Source organism: Cherax quadricarinatus, chromosome 3, assembly GCF_038502225.1.
Source record: "Cherax quadricarinatus isolate ZL_2023a chromosome 3, ASM3850222v1, whole genome shotgun sequence".
Taxonomy (NCBI): domain Eukaryota; kingdom Metazoa; phylum Arthropoda; class Malacostraca; order Decapoda; family Parastacidae; genus Cherax; species Cherax quadricarinatus.
In genome coordinates, this window is record NC_091294.1 from 38,784,851 (window position 1) to 38,794,049 (window position 9,199).

Below are 9,199 nucleotides of genomic sequence, written 5' to 3' on the forward strand. Positions count from 1 at the left end.
ATTTTCCTGGGTCCTTTGCCTTCTATATTTCTTCCATTCCCTAGCACACTTGGTTTTTGCCTCCCTGCACCTTTGGGTAAACCATGGGCTCATCCTGGCTTTTTCATTATTCCTGTTACCCTTGGGTACAAACCTCCCCTCAGCCTCCTTGCATTTTGTTGCTACATATTCCATCATCTCATTAACTGGCTTCCCTGCCAGTTCTCTGTCCCACTGAACCCTATTCAGGAAGTTCCTCATTCCTGTGTAGTCCCCTTTCTTGTAGTTTGGCTTCATTCGTCCTGGCCTTCCTGCTTCTCCCTCCACTTGTAGCTCTACTGTGTATTCGAAGCTTAAAACCACATGGTCACTGGCCCCAAGGGGTCTTTCATATGTGATGTCCTCGATATCTGCACTACTCAAGGTGAATACTAAGTCCAGCCTTGCTGGTTCATCCTCTCCTCTCTCTCTTGTAGTGTCCCTTACGTGTTGGCACATGAAGTTTTTCAGTACCACCTCCATCATCTTAGCCCTCCATGTATCTTGGCCCCCATGTGGGTCCAAGTTCTCCCAATCGATCTCCTTGTGGTTAAAGTCACCCATGATCAGGAGCTTTGCCCTGCATGCATGAGCTCTTCTGGCCACTCTAGCCAGTGTGTCAACCATCGCTCTATTGCTCTCGTCGTACTCTTGCCTTCGCCTCCTGCTGTTCTGTGGTGGGTTATACATCACTGCTATTACCACCTTGGGACCTCCAGAGTGAAGCGTTCCCGCTATGTAATCACTTTCTTCTCCGCTGTCTCCTCTCTCCAGCTCATCAAAATTCCAGCGATTTTTGATCAGCAATGCCACTCCTCCACCCCCCCCCTGTTCCCTCTGTATTTCCTCAGGATTTGGTATCCCGTTGGAAAGATGGCATCTGTTATCATACCTGTAAGCTTGGTTTCTGTGAGAGCTATGATGTCCGGTGATGCTTCTTTGACTCTTTCATGCCACTCCTCCCACTTATTTGTTATTCCATCAGCATTTGTGTACCATACCTTCAGTTTCCTTTCCAACACTGTGGTTTGGGGGGCCTGTGAGGGTGGGAGACCTGGTGGCATACTGTGGGATTCTATAGCTCGGTGTTGGGTGGAGGCTGTGGGTATGGATTGTAGTGTGTGTTGGGATGGTGTGATAGGTTGTATGGTTCTGAGAATAGTTGTGTGTGTGCTGTTCTGTTCTGCTCTGACTGACCACTGCTGGTTCCATCCTTGTCTCGTTTCCTAGCTCCTTTCGCTTTTTTGTCCTCTCCCTCAGCTGTTATCGTTCTGATTTTGTTCTGTCTCTGTCTAGGAACACCCTCTTGTACTCTTCCGAGTATTTCAATCGTGGTTTCTCTTGGAGGATCCTGTTCCGCACTGTTTCCGTCCTGAGAATCAGCTTGATTGGTCGGTTTCTCCCCTTCGAGTACCCCCCTATTCTCTGAAAATTTACAATCTCGTCCATCTCTTCACCTATTTCCGTGATGATTTTCTCAATCTCCTTTCTTTCTTCCTGCTGCCTTTCAGTGTGTGTCCTTTCCTCTCTCTCCTGAAGCCCATGGATAAACACTGATTTTGCCCTTTCCTCCTCCCATTGCCTCACCCTCTGTGACTCTGGATCCTGCCTGTATGTGGTCAGTTTCTCCCTTGTTTTTTCCAGTGGCTCTTGATAGCATGGTTGTGCCTCAGCATTCGACCTATTGCCCTCTCCATCTGCAACCAGCTGTTCTTCCCTTTCACTCCTTGGTCCTCCTTGGCAGGCTGATATGACCTTAGCATAATTCATAATTCCTTCCTTCCTGTTCGGCCTCTCAGCTTCATATGCTGTGTCTTCTCTGGTCACTGCCCCTGTAACTCGCTTCAGCCTATTTATCTCAACTTCTAGGACCCTTATCTTGGCTACTGCAGTTTCGACTTGTACCTCCCAATTCTTTGTCTCCTTCTCCAACCTCTTTTCCAATTTCACAGATAGCTCTTTCTCCATTTTTTCAGAAAGCTCTCCTAATTTTCTCTCCCACTCTTGTTCCATCCTTTTCCACTGCTTCTCCATCCACTCCTCCCTACCAGAACCATTCTCATCTGATCCTTGTTTCCTGCGAGTCCCCATTTTTTTTTTTTTTTTTTGAGAGAGAGAGAAGAGAGAAGGGAAAGGTAGAAGGAGAGAGAGGGGGGAAGAGTGAGAAGGGAAAGGGGGAGAGAGAGTGTGAGAGGGGGAAAGAGAGGAGGGAAGGGTAGGAGAGGGGGAGAGTGAGAAGGGAAAAATGGAGAAGAGATGGAGAGAGAGAGAGAGAGAGAGAGAGAGAGAGAGAGAGAGAGAGAGAGAGAGAGATGGGAAAGTAGAGAGAGGGGGATAGTGAGTAGGAAAAAGGGGAAGAGAGAGTGAGAGTGAGAGAGAGAGGGGGAGAGTGAAGGGAAGGGTAGGAGAGGGGGAGAGTTAGAAGGGAAAATGGGGAAGAGAGAGAGGGAGAGAGGGAGAGAGGGAGAGAGAGGGAGAGAGGGGGAGCGAGTGAGAGAGGGGGAGAGAGAGTGAAGGGAAGGGTAGGAGAGGGGGAGAGTTAGAAGGGAAAATGGGGAAGAGAGAGAGCAAGAGTGAGAGAGAGAGAGAGAGAGAGAGAGAGAGAGAGAGAGAGAGAGAGAGAGAGAGAGAGAGAGAGAGAGAGAGAGAGAGAGAGAGAGAGAGAGAGAGAGAGAGAGAAAAGAGGGAGAGAGAGAGAGAGGGAGAGAGGGAGAGAGGGAGGGAGAGAGAGAGAGAGGGAGGGAGAGAGGGAGGGAGTGAGAGAGAGAGAGAAGGCAAAGAGAGGGGGAGAGAGAGGGGGGAGAGAGGGGGAGAAGGGGGAGAAGGGGGAAAGAGGGGGGGATGGAAGAGCGAGAGGGGAGAGGCTAGGGGGAGAGGGAGGGGAGGAGGGGAGAGATGGGGAAAGGGAGAGGGGAGAGATAATGGGAGGGGAGAGATGTTAGAGGGGGAGAGATGTTAGAGGAGGGGAGGTGTTAGAGGTAAGAGATGTTAGAGGGGAGAGATGGGAGAGGGAAGAGAGAGAGAGAGATAGGTAGAGAGTGATAGGTAGAGAGAGAGATATGGGTAAAGAGTGAGAAAGGTAGAGATAGGTCTCTAGCTAGGATAGGAAGAGAGGGAGAGAGAAGGAGCGAGGTTCAGATGGTCAGTTCACAGGACGGTGTGAAATCTTGTGTGTTTGCGTGTGTACTACAGCTTACAAGTGCTTGTTCCTGTGTGTGTGTGTGTGTGTGTGTGTGTGTGTACTCACCTATTTGTACTCACCTATTTGTGGTTGCAGGGGTCGATTCACAGCTCCTGGCCCCGCCTCTTCGCTGATTGCTACTAGGTCCTCTCTCTCCCTGCCCCATGAGCTCTATCATACCTTGCCTTAAAACTATGTATGGTTCCTGCCTCCACTACATCACTTTCTAGGCTATTCCATGGCCTGACTACTCTATGACTGAAGAAATACTTCCTAACATCCCTTTGATTCATCTGAGTCTTCAACTTCCAATTGTGACCTCTTGTGTCTGTGTCCCATCTCTGGAACATCCCGTCTTTGTCCACCTCATCTATTCCGCACAGTATTTTATATGTCGTTATCATGTCTCCCCTGACCCTCCTGTCCTCCAGTGTCGTCAGGCCGATTTCCCTTAACCTTTCTTCATAGGATATTCCCCTTATCTCTGGAACTAACCTTGTCGCAAACCTTTGCACTTTCTCTAATTTCTTGACGTGCTTGATCAAGTGCGAGTTCCAAACAGGTGCTGCATACTCCAGTATGGGCCTGACGCTTACTATGGTATCGGAACGCTGTTCTCAGGTTTGTCAGGCGCCCATATGCTGCAGCAGTTATCTGATTGATGCGTGCTGCCGGAGACATGCTCTGGAACTAACCTTGTCGCAAACCTTTGTACTTTCTCTAGTGTGTATGTGTATGTGTGTGTGTGTGTGTGTGTGTGTGTGTGTGTGTACTCACCTAGTTGTACTCACCTAGTTGAGGTTGCGGGGGTCGAGTCCGAGCTCCTGGCCCCGCCTCTTCACTGATCGCTACTAGGTCACTCTCCCTGAGCCGTGAGCTTTATCATACCTCTGCTTAAAGCTATGTATGGATCCTGCCTCCACTACATCGCTTCCCAAACTATTCCACTTACTGACTACTCTGTGGCTGAAGAAATACTTCCTAACATCCCTGTGATTCATCTGTGTCTTCAGCTTCCAACTGTGTCCCCTTGTTACTGTGTCCAATCTCTGGAACATCCTGTCTTTGTCCACCTTGTCAATTCCTCTCAGTATTTTGTATGTCGTTATCATGTCCCCCCTATCTCTCCTGTCCTCCAGTGTCGTCAGGTTGATTTCCCTTAACCTCTCCTCGTAGGACATACCTCTTAGCTCTGGGACTAGTCTTGTTGCAAACCTTTGCACTTTCTCTAATTTCTTGACGTGCTTGATCAAGTGCGAGTTCCAAACAGGTGCTGCATACTCCAGTATGGGCCTGACGCTTACTATAGTATCGGAACGCTGTTCTCAGGTTTGTCAGGCGCCCATATGCTGCAGCAGTTATCTGATTGATGCGTGCTGCCGGAGACATGCTCTGGAACTAACCTTGTCGCAAACCTTTGTACTTTCTCTAGTGTGTATGTGTATGTGTGTGTGTGTACTCACCTAGTTGTACTCACCTAGTTGAGGTTGCGGGGTTCGAGTCCGAGCTCCTGGCCCCGCCTCTTCACTGATCGCTACTAGGTCACTCTCCCTGAGCCGTGAGCTTTATCATACCTCTGCTTAAAGCTATGTATGGATCCTGCCTCCACTACATCGCTTCCCAAACTATTCCACTTACTGACTACTCTGTGGCTGAAGAAATACTTCCTAACATCCCTGTGATTCATCTGTGTCTTCAGCTTCCAACTGTGTCCCCTTGTTACTGTGTCCAATCTCTGGAACATCCTGTCTTTGTCCACCTTGTCAATTCCTCTCAGTATTTTGTATGTCGTTATCATGTCCCCCCTATCTCTCCTGTCCTCCAGTGTCGTCAGGTTGATTTCCCTTAACCTCTCCTCGTAGGATATACCTCTTAGCTCTGGGACTAGTCTTGTTGCAAACCTTTGCACTTTCTCTAGTTTCTTCACGTGCTTGGCTAGGTGTGGGTTCCAAACTGGTGCCGCATACTCCAATATGGGCCTAACATACACGGTGTACAGGGTCCTGAATGATTCCTTATTAAGATGTCGGAATGCTGTTCTGAGGTTTGCTAGGCGCCCATATGCTGCAGCAGTTATTTGGTTGATGTGCGCTTCAGGAGATGTGCCTGGTGTTATACTCACCCCAAGATCTTTTTCCTTGAGTGAGGTTTGTAGTCTCTGACCCCCTAGACTGTACTCCGTCTGCGGCCTTCTTTGCCCTTCCCCAATCTTCATGACTTTGCACTTGGTGGGATTGAACTCCAGGAGCCAATTGCTGGACCAGGTCTGCAGCCTGTCCAGATCCCTTTGTAGTTCTGCCTGGTCTTCGATCGAGTGTGTGTGTGTGTGTGTGTGTGTGTGTGTGTGTTGTGTGTGTTGTGCGTGTTGTGTGTGTTGTGTGTGTTGTGCGTGTTGTGTGTGTGTGTGTTGTGTGTGTGTTGTGTGTGTGTGCTGTGTGCGGTTGTTGTGTGTGTGTTTTGTGTGTGTCTGTGTGTTTAACATTAACTCATTGTATAGCTGGATAGCAGTGTTTAACATTGACTCATTGTGTAGCTGGATAGCAGTGTTTAACATTAACTCATTGTGTAGCTGGATAGCAGTGTTTAACATTGACTCATTGTGTAGCTGGATAGCAGTGTTTAACATTAACTCATTGTGTAGCTGGATAGCAGTGTTTAACACTGACTCATTGTGTAGCTGGATAGCAGTGTTTAACACTGACTCATTGTGAAGCTGAACTGACAACTGTCCACCTGCTAGCTAAGTAAGTTTATTGACGTAAAATTTACAAAAGCTTCAGGTGATTACTTTTCTTACATAGTAACATATGTATAAATTACCTAGGATAATCCCCAAAAAAAGGTAAAAGGGGAAGTTGATGGCAAAGAAAGTCAAATATATTTCTTAACACACTGGCTGTCTCCCACCAAGGTAGGATGCCCCCTTCCCCAAAAAAAAGGAAACCATTCAATCATTCAATCACCGTCTAGTCAGAAGCATACTAACATCACATATCAGAACAGCAGTATCCTAATGCTGGGAAGCACTAAACCCTAAAGGGATAATTAAGAGGGGACAGGGGTACTTCTGTTATGGAACAGGTGTCGAAGTCTGAATAAGTGTGAACGGAGAAAATTATAATTAGTGTAAGTTTATTCAGGTATACACAAATACAGTGTACATAGATTAGCATACAGAGCAGCATGTGTAGAGAACTTAAAAAAAGTCAGAGTGACTTATTTCCACTGGGGTCCTAATGTGTTGGTTTCAGCTAGTCATTCTGTATTAAAGGTAGGACTTTCAAAGAGCAGATAACTCATTATTGTATACATGGAGATGCACAAAACCGATAAGAATCATACAGTGTCGGGTGAATGGGATGGGCAGACATTTCAAGTTTCATCCACGGCAAACTACACCACCACCACGAACCTCAATGGAATAGGATGGACCACTGTACCATTCCTGTGGGAAGAATCCCAAAGGCTAAAAACAGAAGGGGATAGGGGGAGAGATGGAGAGAGGAGGAAAGGGAAAGGGGGAATGGGGAGGATGGGAGAGGGAAGGAGGGATTGGGGGATAATTAGGTTCGGTCTGATTATTATTATTATAATCAAACAGAAGTGCTAAGCCGCAAGGGCTATACAGCAGGTTCGGTCTGAGGAAGGAGACCAAAAGGTCTAATTCCTCAGACCAAGAGCCTCTTCACTTCGCCAAGGAGCCCCCCTTGAAGAGGTCTGTGTATAATGAATTAATATCTTATTTGGTATGCAGGGTGAGCTTCTTATATAGGTGCTGCCCCTGGTATTAAAACCTGGCCATGCCTCTGCTTTCATTGCAAAGATATTTAACTGTCAGCACAACCTGACAATCCTCTGAGGTGCTGAGCATCTCTTCATGAAATGACCATCAGTGAGTCTTGTAATATGAACTTAGGAGGCCACTGTTTCCTATCATGAGCAGTCATGACAGGAAGATGGTCAATGATACAGTTGCGATTTGACTGAAAACGGTTTGTCACAAATAGGAACAATTATTTTTCATTATTATTATTATTATTATTAAATTTTTAAGTCATCTGACACTTTGTGAATGGAAGAAAGTTGGATCTGATCAAAGAGGGTGGCCCAATTCCCTGGATTAAGAGTATTTCACTGGCATAAAGGAGCCTTCCTGGAGAAAAAGAGAACAAATGGTAGACCCTATCTTAGGAGATACAATACAGCAAATTAAAATTCTAGATTATTATAATCTAAAGGAAGTACTAAATCCACAGGAGTCATACAAAGCACAGGGAATAGGAGACAGTCATGTTGAATCCAAGAAAGGGAAGGATAATCCCACTTCCCTGGATCAAAAGCCTCTTGGCAGCATCAAGAAGCCTCCTTTGAATGACAAGAGGGCTCATTGTAGGTTGTAGTCAGCAAGGATCATTTTCACTTGAAGGGATCTCTGTCAGGTTATGATAAATTAGCTCTCCTTAATACAAACATAGTTATAATAAAGGCTTACACTATTTCATGTCTTATCATCCAGGGTGAATGATAGTACAGCACTTTGTTGGCTGGTCAAGCTGTCAACAGTTTTGGTAGTCTCAGAATGGGTAACATTATTATTATAATCAAAAAGAAGTGCTGAACCTACAAGGGTCTTACAGCGAGAATGGGAAACAGCTCAGCAGTTACTAACTGCCGACCTGACAAAGAACATAGATAGGAAGGAATGGCAGTCAAGGTTTATTTTGCTTAAGTATCTGTGGTGACCATAAAGTGACTGGACAAAGGACTTAAATTTCATGATTAATGGATGCCTCCTGCACTCTTCTCTAAAGGATTCTGGTGTAAATTTAGTTGGGCATGGTGGCTAACAGTGACAGCTATTCCAGACACTGCTTTGAGTTAGGAGAGTCTCAGGTTACATGACATTCTGTAATTGTACGATGCAAACTTAGACTTGCACTGAGTAAAAAGTAATCCCAAGACCAAATGACAAGAGTGTACAATGTCACAGTATACTGGAGCATAAAAAAAAAAGATTGCCTTCATGTTTCCCAGTGGAAAGCAACCAGATTTCTTCAAGTGAACTTCAGATGTGTGGGAGAAGCAAGAACTGATAGACAAATTGGATTGACTGGGAGCAGTAGTTTTCCGAGTTCGACAAGGAGCAATGCTATATGACCCTAATGGGTTCAGCGCTTGGTTTTACTTATAATAATAATAATAATCAACAAGGAAAGATTACATACAATAGTCCCAGACCTAATTTCATGGAACACTATTCATAAGTAACCACAGTGGAGCCAAAAAGCCACCCCAGACCAAATAGGTGCACATCTCTCAATGCTTGCTTGGCCAGGCGCTACTCCACTTACCAAGCTCAATTGAGGGCCCCACTATCCACAAAGTTTAATCCACTAAACTCTCAAATCTGGGCAACTAATACACATATAAACAGCAGAGCGAATCATGACCAGTGGACTGATTTATGCAAGGCCAACAACAATAGCTCCAAGTACAGGTTCGATTTACAAGCAAACGATAATTAGTAAATAGGTCCTTGTACATGTCCAATGCAATGGGGAGTGTCTGGTTAAATCTTCAAAGGCCACAGACACCTTGGTGTAGGAGACCCAGCCAGTGTGGCCCAAAGGAAACTATGAAGAACATGGAGGCTACTCTAATGGGGCAAAAATGTATTGGAAATATAATAGTGAAAGAGTGATTAGAATGCTATAGATTTAAAAATTAGAAAGGATCACTTGATACTAATACTGCTGTATTAGTGAACCACTGTACTGGTGAACCACTGTACTGGTGAACCACTGTCTTGGTGAAATGCTTTACAGCATTTCACCAATACAGTGGTTTTCATATATACCCATTCATTTATTCAGACTTACTATAATAAATATATTCACCACTCACTGTAAGCTAAGGACAAAAATATTTTAATGTAAGTAGTAATGTGTGTACTTTATCCACTAGGACTCTTTATTGACCTAAGGAAAGCTTTTGATACAG